This window comes from Polypterus senegalus, chromosome 18, assembly GCF_016835505.1.
Source record: "Polypterus senegalus isolate Bchr_013 chromosome 18, ASM1683550v1, whole genome shotgun sequence".
Lineage (NCBI taxonomy): Eukaryota > Metazoa > Chordata > Cladistia > Polypteriformes > Polypteridae > Polypterus > Polypterus senegalus.
Genome location: NC_053171.1, coordinates 43610722 through 43623643, shown reverse-complemented (window position 1 = coordinate 43623643; position 12922 = coordinate 43610722). Strand labels below are relative to the sequence as shown.

Here is a 12922-nt window from a genome sequence, read left to right as displayed (position 1 = left end):
TGGCATTCACACCAAAGAGTTCAATCTTTGTCTCATCACATCAGAGACTTTTGTTTCTCATGGTCTGAGAATCCTTCAGGTGCCTTTTGGCAAACTCCAGGAGGGCTGCCATGTGCCTTTCACTAAGGAGTGGCTTCTGTCTGGCCACTCTACCATATAGACCTGATTGGTGGATTGCTGCAGAGATGGTGGTCCTTCTGGATGGTTCTCCACTCTCCACAGAGGACCTCTGGAGCTCTGACAGAGTGACCATCAGGTTCTTGGTCACCTCCCTGACTAAGGCCCTTCTCCCCCGATCACTCAGTTTAGATGGCCGGCCAGCTCTAGAAAGAGTACTGGTGGTTTCGAACTTCTTCCACTTACGGATGATGGAGGCCACTGTGCTCATTGGGACCTTCAAAGCAGCAGAGATTTTTCTGTAACCTTCCCCAGATTTGTGCCTCGAAGCAATCCTGTCTCGGAAGTCTACAGACAATTCCTTTGACTTCATGCTTGGTTTGTGCTCTGACATGAACTGTCAACTGTGGGACCTTACAGTATATAGACAGGTGTGTGCCTTTCCAAATCAGGTCCAATCAACTGAATTTACTACAGGTGGACTCCAATTAAGCTGCAGAAACATCTCAAGGATGATCAGGGGAAACAGGATGCACCTGAGCTCAATTTTGAGCTTCATGGCAAAGGCTGTGAATACTTATGTACATGTGCTTTCTCAATTTTTTTATTTTTAATAAATTTGCAAAAACCTCAAGTAAACTTTTTTCACGTTGTCATTATGGGGTGTTGTGTGTAAAATTCTGAGGAAAAAAATGAATTTAATCAATTTTGGAATAAGGCTGTAACATAACAAAATGTGGAAAAAGTGATGCGCTGTGAATACTTTCCGGATGCACTGTAGTACAAATTCACATTTTTAAACATATATCAGGAGCAGAACATATACAAGCAGAACTGAATGCCTCTCTGCGTCCCAAAGGTAACAGTTATCACACTTGCACAATAATGCATTATTAAACATTAGCTCTCAGGCTGGTAAAACAATCTTTCAGACAGGTAGATGATAGAGATAGGGCAGTTGGCTTGAATCTAACCACTCTGAGAAGTCATTATAGAACCTGGTGACTAGCTCCACGAGAATTATTGATAGTTTGGGTTGGTACAGTAGTAGCTGAAGGCCTGTAATTCGAAGCGTGCACAAAAGTAATGTCTGAATTTGAAAATAAACACACAAAATACCAAAAATAACATAACATTCTCAAACATGCTTAACCTTATTTATGGTTGAAGGGTCCTAAGGTCTATCTGAGAAAAAAGTGCAATTTTGTTAAAACAACTTTTAGTAGACTGCCGAACTATCAGTGCTTGCACTTATTTATCAATATGTACATAGTGAAAATAGTCTAGAACTTGTAGAATGTCAAAAGTAACATTTAAAATGTCAGGCATAAAATGGCAAGTCTTTTTGATGAATCTGCTAAAAGCCACTCTACTGAAACAATCAGAAATATGAAGCATATTCATAAATGCATAAGTTCACAAAGCTTCTTTCTAAAAATAAGGCAGCAGACCAAGTAAGTACTTCATACATCAGTCAAATTACCTAACAACTTGAAAAGCACATCACACAAAGGAGCTTAATTATAGAGAAACCCAAAGACGAGTTTAAAACATAATGCCCCACTCTTTCATTAACCACCTAAATACATACACCTCTTGCTCTCACGCCCTGAAACACGTAAATTCCTTGTTCTGCGGATGGAAGAAGCTGACTTCAGCCTGTTGAAAACCACAGCCCTCCATTTCCAAAGCAGACAGTGTCAATTAGACAGTAGTCGTGGAGAGCAGGGCACTGGAAACAGTAGGAGAGGCCTAATTAATACCTGGCCAGATCTCAATCTCTTAGCATCCACTCTAAGGTCCTTTTCATGGGCTTTTGAAGTTTTTGCTTTCTAAGTTACCATAATTTTGTCTTCTTGGTAATTACATTCAGGTGAAATGCTGTCCACTACTGAGTGAAACAAAAACGGGCAAGCTGGCTACACAAATAAAAGGCGAGATGAAACATGCCAAAGAAGAGCTGAATGAATTTTGGCTGAAAGGATCAGTTCTGGTCTCCATTTCAGGAACTGCTTTCATGAAAAAAAACTATTTGGTTTATTGTTTAAAACTGTTAGTACACAGATCAATTGTGTAATCAGTTGAGTAATAGGTTTCCAAGACAAAGTCAATATATCCATGTTTCTTTAGTTTGAGGAATGTGCACTCTGGGGTTTAGACTCACCACAACTCAAAGGCAGGAAAGTTAACTCTCATAGTTCAGCTTCCAAAACCATATATGCTTTGATGCATGTGTACACAATAGTTCATCCCCAAATAACATATCAAGTATTTTATCAGAAATTCATGAAGCCTGAATGAAGTTTATGAAAATATATGTATCAACCTACCATTTGATTTTTAATATATATAACAAGATCAAAATGAGGGTGGCACAGTTGCTTAATAAATAGCATGGTCATCTTACTAATACAGTGACCTGGGTCTGAACCCCTCATTTAGCCTTTGTCAGTGTGGAGTTGATACATTGTTCCGGTGTCAGTGTGGATTTTCCTACTACAGACATTATTAGCTGGTGAGTTTGACTGACAATTTCAATAATCTAATAATGTACAATATGTTAGTTATATATGATATAACAAACCTGAGATGGGTGGAAATTTGTATACTTTTTACAGTTAGTTTTGGGCCCAAAGAGGTATGGTGAAAATAATTTTGCTAAGAGAAAACTAAGCCTGCATTACAAATACACAAACAACTTGGCTAATGCATTCCATGTCCAGGGATACTATATAATATGCCATTATGAAAATATGAACGAAAAATTGATACCTTGACAAATTTATGCATATATCAACATTTTAGAACGTTGCAAGAAGCATTTTGCTCTGCATTTACCATGTCGGCTGGCAGAGTGTACCAGCAGTTTACATGGCTGCATACTGGCTCCAGGGACCCTGTCTAAGTTCTTGGCCCAGTCACTAGATGGTGTTTGTGTAATTGCCTGTGTTTGTACAGCTCTTTCCCAAAGCTCTTAATTCTGTTTACCTTTCAAAGATATATGTTAACCTAATTGGTTGATATTAAACATACTAGAACCTATCTAGGTGTATATGTATGCAGGAATAAGGTCAGCGATAGTTTACTTTGCCTTCCAGGGATGGTTTATGTGTTTTGTCAAATGCTGCTAAGACAGTCCCCCATGACTCCATAGGAGAAAATGTGAAGTTGGATTTAAGTTAAGGTTTTTTTGAAATGTTCTTTATTCCAGGCTTGCATATCTCATATACTAGACAATAAATGTCAGTCATTAAATAATTACTCACCCTCTGTATATGTGCAGCACTATTTTTTATAAAAAAAATGTTACCCTGAAATATTGTACCTAATTGTTTTAATGAGGCTTCTAGCTTTAGAAAAAAATTAGATGTAAAAACTTACTTTATTTGGCCCAAGCTGTGTTTTGTTCCACTAATTTGAAGTGGCTTGTGCATTATTCCATTTTTGTGTAGATTTTCCTTCCATATTCCAACTTTATGTATATTATGTTAGTTGTTAATTCTTCTAGAAGAAGAAAAAGTTAATTCTCAATTTGCCTGATGTAAATGTGAATGTGATTGTCTTCATGATAGCCCCTTGTGTTCGACCAGGCCACTGTGACCCAGGATTTTACTTAGCATGTTGCAGAATATAATTTTATGTATAAGAACTAAAAGATCAAACTTCTGCCTGCTCACATTTCTTTTGACCATATCAATGTGCTTCTCTACAAGTGAATGTTTGCAAAAGTATTCCGGGTCCATAAAAATTTTAAAGTGATGCTGGATTATAAATGAAAGTTTTACATTTTGTTCCAAAAAGTATTTTCACTGCAAGCTCACAGGTGTGAAAAATAATAAAGAAAAAATTAGACGTGTCAGCAAGTATCTTACACAGTGTCAGAAAGTCAAATGAGCTGCTTGCTAAAGTTTGCATGCTCTTTTCCTTTGATAGCTATTGCCAATGGATGGTTTCAAATGCCCTACCTCTAGCTTCTGTCCGTACATCATTGAAGTCACAGCCATTTTTCAGAATGAAGATAAAGGACAAAATCATGTTCGAAAGAGTTGCATGGTTCAGTGGCTGTTAGTAGAACAAAGGTGCATCTGTCAATTGAATCAAAACCTCTATGTAACATTGGTCTGTGTGTGAAAGAGGCAACTCTGTTACTACTTCTCAAAACATGTATTAATATTCCTATGGCCTGTCTGAAATACTTAACGAGTGACCTAAACTATGTTTTAGGAAAAGGTCTTTTGAGTAGAACCCACCAAGATGGAGATTTTTGGTCAAAGGTTACTGCTCATACCTCTGAAGAAAAGGTAACCCTACGATGAAATATTGTGACAATAGCTTTGTAGAGGAATTGTGCCATAAAACTGCTGCCTCATGGATCCAATGTAAGCCAGAATCCTAAAGATAAGTAGAATAACTAGAGATTCTTAATTGTCCCTGTGTGAGTGTGAGCCTAATTGTTAAAGTGGTGGGCTCTGCAACTGACCATCCCCCATTCGGAGACGGTTGCTGCCTTGTGCATAGTGTTACTTAGGCGTGGAGCCCCTGCGACTGTGAATAGGATTAAGCAGGCATTGAGAACATTATATTAGATATTAGAGCTTAACACAAATTAATATGGCACAGAACTGGAAATTACTGAAAGACAGCTTGTTTCATTCATTTGAAAACTACAGTTTGAAAGAAGATTTACTTTCGGCAGGATAATTATTCCAGGCATATTAGTAATGTAACAATGGAGTAACTCATAAAGGAAAAGTGTGAATGTCTTTGAGCAGCCCAGTGAAGATTTACATCACAACCATGTCAAGAACCCATGAAATTATTTTGAAAATGGTTGTCTGTAGGAAGTTGAACTAGCTGGAAAAACCTGTCACAGACGACAAGGAATCAAAAGACTGGATGACATACAGTATAAGTAGATCCTAACCAATCTGCAAAATGTATGACAACAATTACAAAAGATTTAAAAGTATGACTGTGACAAAAGGTGGGCAATCCAAATATAAACATATGAGTTCATAATATGTATTCAAAAAAGGCAAATTATAGTTAGATAGATATAGTTTAGATAGTTTAGATATCAACTGTTATATAACTAATTCTGCCATTAAAATAATGCAATAAAATTACATTGAAGAACTAAAGGTGCAATTATAATTTTTAATCCAACATTTCAAAAAAAAGTTTGAAGGGTTTGGAAAAAAAAAGTGGAATTAGGTGTCACACAGTCATTTGGAATAAAGTGTTTTGTTATGTTTTTCAATATTAAAATATATAACATTCATCTTAAAGAGATAGTATAAAGGGTTAATAAGTGTCAGAAACCTGTTTGGGCATATCAGGAAACCAGATAAAGTTCAAGCAAACATCACAGACAAAGATGTACTACACAAAGTGAACTAAAAGACGACTAAGAGATGACTAATAAATCAACAGATGTCCAGCAACCAACTAGAATGGACAGTTGTTACATATACAGAAATTTCAGGGGTGGTGGCTCAACCCAAAGTGTATAAGATGAACCAGAATATAATAAAATAGACTTTTATATAAGTCATAAAATGAACCTCTATCCTAATAGACTACTGTGAAGGATGTTCTCTGTAAGGCATTTGTCATGGAGTAATTAAATGACACAATGAACAGCTTTTCTCCTACCTGATTACTGTCTTAAAACTTTTTCTAGTAAGAGAGTAAGTTTCTTTCTTTAATTAAGATGTCAATTTCCACCACAAGGGTCAAAATCATTCTCATTACATTTAGCATAATTAAAATTAGAACATATATGGGGAAAATTCTGTTTGCATATGCACAGTACTAGGACATTATAGAATAAATGTAGAAGTATTTGTAGACTTTAATCAACTTTTCCATATACAAGGAAGTGTAACAACATGGAAATATGAATTCCCAATGCTCAATATAGGGGTGTTGAGAACACCAATTTGAAGTGAATAAATACTTTCCTTAATTTCATCTGCAAATTATTATTATCAATTTAATATCCATTGTATCTACATCTTTCTTAAGTAGAGGTAGGGCAAAATCATCATATTTTGTTTAAAATGTCTGTTAAACCAAACATGCATATGATAGGTTAGCTCTGAAATGCAAGCAATAGAAATCTAAAAGATATGCACACACTGGCAGGACTGTTGCACTAAATGCAAGCAGCAGATCGGAATATTGGTCTGAATGCTGAATAAGTAATTAAATTAACTGCCTCTGAATAACTGCCCCAGTTATGTAGCTTTTAATGATTCAGAAGTGATGAAAATCCCTGAACTGCTTGTCCCAACATTTACATGAAGTTCACAAAAGCTTGTCATTTATTGGACTGGTTTTAATAAAGTAGAGTTGTCTTTAATTCTGCTTTCTTCTCTTTTGGGCATGTAGCAGCAACTCCTCTTATGGTGGCAAGTGAACTTTTGGGGCTTGTGGTATGGTTGGGATGAAACTTGCTGCTACTCAATAAAGTAACAAAACATATCAGTAAGCCAGTGATCTACATTCTTTTCACTGCACTGAACCCAATTAATTCAAATTACGTTGGTGAATGCTGGAGTATGCATACCTAGACAGCACTATTAAAAAGAAGTTTGGCATTTTTTTAAGTAGAAAAATAAAACATCTCTTCACAATAACCGTATGTATTAATTTGCCACATGAATTTGTGTTCTAAAGTGAAGCATTATTTAAAAATATTAAAATATTCCTAGTCTGCTTTTATGGATTAAAATACAGTAATCCCTCCTCGATCGTGGGGGTTGCGTTCCAGACCCCCCCGCGATAGGTGAAAATCCATGAAGTAGAAACCATATGTTTGTATGGTTATTTTTATATATTTTAAGCCCTTATAAACTCTCCCACACTGTTTATAAATATTCCCTGCACAGTTATGCAGCATAATCCCTTTGTATTCTCTTAGATATTAGGTAAGATTCATTGAAATTATGTATATAAACACACTGTTAACACTAATAACAATTTTACTGCACAACACAGGAGAGCGTTACAGCCCTTCTAAAGGAGCCTCTTCAGGCGATTGTGTAGCACTGCCGTTGTTCTTCTTCTGGTAGTCTTTAATTCAAATCAGAAAAGCAGATTCCATCTAGACTACTGCCTTATTGCATCCACTTACAACTCATTTTGCACACTGGTTAAAAGGACACTGTGGCCATAGATCTTATATTCCTTTCCTACTTTTTAAATAAAAAGAATCATAGCCTCATTGATGCTGTAATGGCGTCCTACAGCGGTGTAGCTTTTCCCTTCCTTCAACAAATCCAAAATGTTTACCTTTTCAGCAATCATTAACATCTTCCTTTGGCGCTTGGGCACGGCCCCTGAAGTAGTAGCAGGAGCAGATCGTTTTGGAGCCATAATGAAGGGCTTGACTATGTACAAAGATAAACACAAAAGAGCACAAAAGTTAACTCTACACAGCGAAACACGTTGATGCTGAATGAGTGAAACAAGACTTCCTGGTTAACACTGCATTCAGCACACAGGAACTTAACTGCGTGCTCTGATTGGTTAGCTTCTCAGTCATCCGCCAATAGCGTCCCCTTGTATGAAATCAACTGGGCAAACCAACTGAGGAAGCATGTACAGGAAGTAAAAAGACCCATTGTCCAAAGAACCCGCGAAGCAGCGAAAAATCCACGTTCTATATTTAGTTATGCATATATATAAAATTCGCGATAGAGTGAAACCGCGAAAGTCGAAGCGCGATATAGCGAGGGATTACTGTAAAGAGGAAGGGTACCAGAGTCCAAGTGTATAAACAAAAACTTTAAACTTCCTGAATATGTCAATTTTTCAAGTGTTACTGAGTACCGATCTGTGTATTGAGCTTGCACACTGATGGATACGACTTACTACATGGCACATAAGTGACTAAATATTTTTGGTAATTGGTGAGTATTTCTGACACATTTCCAGTATTCAGTATTAAAACAGTTAATCTTCTACAGTTAAACAGAATGAGTGATACCAATCAATCTGTGAAGCTATGGTAAGAACATACAAACACCATGTTGACCCTGGAGCTCTGCGCTAACACTCTGCCTCTGCTAAAACATCTGTAGTAACCTTACTAAAATTAAATAATTAAAACTAAATGTAAGCCTATAAAGGGCAGCACGGTGGCGCAATGGGTAGCGCTTCTGTCTCACAGTTAGGTGACGTGGGTTCGCTTCCCGGGTCCTCCCTGCATGGAGTTTGCATGTTCTCCCCTTGTCTGAGTGGGTTTCCTCCGGGTGCTCCGGTTTCCTCCCACAGTCCAAAGACTGTGTCCCTAGTGTGTCCTTGGTGTGTGGGTGTGTGTGTGTGTGTGCCCTGCGGTGGGTTGGTGCCCTGCCCAGGGTTTGTTTCCTGTATAGAGCCCTGTGTTGGCTGGGATTGGCTCCAGCAGACCCCCGTGACCCTGTAGTTAGGATATAGCGGGTTGGATAATGGATGGATGTAAGCCTATAATACATGCAGTTCTTGTCACCTGAATGCACACTATGTGCCTGCTCAAATAACATCTTTGTGAAATAACACAATAATAATTGCAACAAAATGCAATATGTTTTTGAGTGACAGAAATTAGCTTGCACATGATTCAGTATGTGTGCCAGTTTTAGGGGTACAACCTGGGGTAAATGGCAAGACTTCACCCATGAAGGCCACCCCAAACAGAGAACATGAAATTCATCCTTTTCTTAAGAAAATAGTATCAAGAATCTGTGATAAAAAGACTACTTCCAGTTTACTTTCCTTGTCAAAAGCATGCATCAGAAATGTAGAAGGAACATTTTCCTAAATCAAAACCTTGCTACTTCAACGTGGAAGTATCTGGTAAGTTTTAAGGATTTTGTTTCTATCTTTATACCCCAGCAACCTTTGATTCCACTTTAACGTGCAAGAACAGGCTTGGTATTTTTGTAAATTAATAAAAATGCTTTACTTCAAAACACAATTTCATGTGACACGCTTAATATATATTTGATAATGAAGAAATAACTTTCACATTAAAAATGCCGAACTTTTGATTTAACATATATCCATTAAAACATTCAAAGTAACAGTTGCATTACACACGGAGTAGTGCTGAAGTGTACTGAGCCATGCTGTCAAAAACTCAAATAGTTAACTGAGCAAAAAGAAGTCTCTTTAAACTTTTCTTTTCCCTGGATTGGTAGTGACATGTAGCAAGGTCTCTGTTCATATAAGGCTGTCTACAATGCACATGCACAGTTATCTTGTATTAGTTTTTTCCCATTCTATATGGTGTTGCTACATGACCCTAGTGTTTGCATCAGTTTTCTCTGGGAGCTCAGATTTCCTCTTATGTGTTTACTGACTCTAAATTGACTTAGTGTCAGAGAGAATAGTTGAGTTTTGCCCAGAACTAGTTTCTTTCTCATAAAACACATCAATGAATACTGATATATATGCCCAAGTTACTATTAATTTAGCCAGTTCTGGAGGTGGAATGCACATTCCCAGAGAGCAAAAGCTTCATTATAATGCAAGCAGTGGGGCAGGAGCCAAATATGGAAATGACACTCTTCTATACAGACTCCATGCTGTAATTCAAAATCAGATTATTCTGCCACACAACGATTAAAGCACATTGAGATTCTCATTGCATTTGCTACAGACATTTCAGAATACACTATAGTAACATAAGAAGGGTGTTCAATAATGTAACTACACGACTATGAAAATAAAATCTGAAGGTTAAACTCACTGCATTACTTCAATGTAATCCCCCTTGACTTCAACATAATTGATCTACTTTATCTGCAGTGATTTCATCTTTTTGAAATAGAAGGATTAATCTTGGTTCTCCAGCCAACCTATTACCATCTCCTTGAAATAATTTTTTACAGGAAATCACTGTTCACATAGGAATTTCTTCAGGTTTCAAAAGAGAAAATAATCAGGATTATGTCAGGATCATACGGTGTATTAACTAAGCTCTGTGAAGCCAATTTCCCTGATAGCAGCCTTCGATTTTTGGGATTTGTGGAACGGTGCATTGTCATGAAGCAGCAACAGCTGACAGTTTCTCACAACATTTCTATTTGATGGTCTCACATAATGACTTTATGTGGAAGCATATGTTTCTACAGTGATGGATAACTTGTTTGGCATGTATTCCAACAGAAGAACACCCTTTTCATCCCAGAAAACCTTTGCTATGACTTTTTCAGCCGCCCATTACACAAAAAATTTAATTGAAGTCGTGGAACGCTTATGCTTCCTTTGCATGGATTCTTTTTTGGTTTGAAGGTCATGGTGGTGAACCTATGTTTCATTCCCAGTAACAATCAGTGGCAAAAAGTCAACGGGATTTACTCTAAAAAGGTCCAGGTTCTCATGACTGAATTTCTGGCAATGTGCTTTTTGTTCCAGTGTCCGCATTCAGAGAAACTACGAGGAACTGACCTTTGAGATCATCAAATGAGTATAAATAATTGTGGAAACTATGCCAGCTGAAATGTCTAGTTAATGGGCTACAACAATAACCTTGACACAATGATCTTCTATAAACATGGTCTCCACTTTAAGCACATTTCCTGGGAAGATGTCTTCACAGGGCACCCCTTGTGGGGAATCATCTTCAATCAACTCCTGTCCCTACAGAAATTGCTTGGCCAAAATTTCATTTTATAGTACTTTCTAATAATACTGTATAGTTATAAGACATGGATGCTATCCAGTGACCTGAAACGAAGACGGGGCTCCTTTGGTACTGTGGGTTCCACTGATTTGACTTTGTGTCAAATGAGTGATTGCTCTTGGAGTTCTGAATAAGGCACATAACCTGCATTGCAAGGGAGTGTTACAGTACTCTGAGGCTAGGGATGTGCACTGGCAATCGGAAAGTTGCCGGTTCGAATCCCATAAATGCCAATAGGGACTCTGCTCTGTTGGGCCCTTGAGCAAGACCCTTAACCTGCAATTGCAGGGTGCTTTGGGTAGTGAGAAAAGCCCTATATAAATGCAAAGAATTATTATTAATTACTACAGCCATGTGGCACAATTCCCTGAGGATGACTCTCATAGTTCAGGACCCAAGCGGATGTACCAGGCCAAGGGAACACCCATGTAACACCTGGCTGTGGCAGATAGATGGTTATTTCCAAAGGGTGGAAGTAAACCAAGTGTGAGCCTGGGGGGTTGTTAACCAGGATCCCAAGCTATTTCATCTTGTGGTGGGTTTAGCAACGCGCTGTACCAGTGCATGCTGCCCAACCTGACCTGACCTGACTGCATGCTCCTCAAAGTCTCTTACAGTCACAGATGTTGTAGATGTAAGGCAGCCTCCAGATTCTCTGTGCTCACCATGGGACATCTCAAAAGTTTGTAGCTTGTCCAAAAGGCACTTGAGATAAGCCGAAGCTCTAGTCAGAGATGATAGCAATATATCCTCAATTTAAAAATCCATTAAAAAATATTTGGTAACTTATAGTAACAAGCTAGAGGCCAAATCTTAATAATAACAAAAAAGGTTAGCAAAGGAATAAAAAAGAAAAATAGAAATCTTCTGTAAAAAGGCTGCCACATGACACAGGACCTGGAAGAAGGACCTTGGCATAGAACAGCTGCTTCTCCAGGTGGAGAAGAAACAGTTGTGGTTGACAGAGGATACTACCAATAACCAGGTTTCCATCCAAGGAGTTTTTGCGGAAAAATATTTAGCTTTTCAATTTTTTTTTACCGATATAGCTGATGGAAATGCTAATTATCGATAAAATGTTGTACATGTTGACATAATATTTTTCTGTTTAACTTTAGCGCATAAATTCCATATTGATACTTCAGATGTCGCAAAAACTACATTGGAAACACTTTTTTTCGGAAAAAAGGGCTTTAACGCAAATAAATGTGTCACATGATACATTTTCATCACATGCAATCAAAACGAGAATGGCGGAGCGGTTCGCATGGTCTGATGAACAGACTCATTATTTCTCGTGATGAGCCAATGCAGTAGCGGATAGGCTGGGTCTTCTGCTACTAAAAGGGGTACCTGAACTCCCTCCACATCAACTGTAGCCTGGGGGTGTCTCTCAGGATGTCTAAATAATACAAAAACTGCAAAGGTAATTTACTGTGCCAGTCAAAATATTTAATAAACCGTGTGTTTCATTATCTAAACATTTTTTTCTTATTATTAAATGGCAGATGTTTTGTCATATATGAGAAATTCTCTCATTAATATTAACTTAAGTTTTTTTTTGATTAAACGTCGTTATTTTGTATTAATTCAAATTTCAGTTTTAATTAAAAACCTTAAGAGAAGCAGGTTACAGTACTAATTCAGTTGTTATCGCACTGAGAAGGGATGTTGAAACGTAGGCTCACCTGTACAGATCCGATGCTGCAAACACAGCTGGATCATGGGCACTTCCAGGAGTGCCAACGCAAATGTCTCGTATCATGCACCTGTCATCAACAAGGGCCTGGAGGAGGCCCTTGCGGTATGCAATTTCATTGGCCTCCGCTACAGTCTGATATAACGCTGCATTAATTTTTCTTTAATAGCGGTGCACACAGCATATACACATCGATGGACGGTAGTTTTACTAACCCCGAAAGTTTCTCCAAATACTCTATACTCGGCACAGGTTGCCAGCTTGTAAAGGGCGATGGCAATCCGCTTTTGGATTGGAACCGGTGGTCGGTGGCAACCTGTGATGGGCGCAACATCAGGACTGATGAATCCACACAACATCTCAAACGTCAGCCGTGTCATTCTAAAATGTTGCAGCCAGAGATTTTCTGTGAAGTGTCTCTCCACCACCTCCTC

The 12922-nt window shown here is 38.0% G+C and overlaps 1 protein-coding gene across 2 annotated transcripts in view; it reads right to left on the bottom strand.

Moving 5' to 3' along the window:
• nudt14 (nudix (nucleoside diphosphate linked moiety X)-type motif 14) overlaps window positions 1-12922 on the bottom strand; it is a 131519-nt gene that overhangs the window by 31877 nt on the left and 86720 nt on the right. The gene's annotated exons all lie outside the window — the stretch shown is intronic.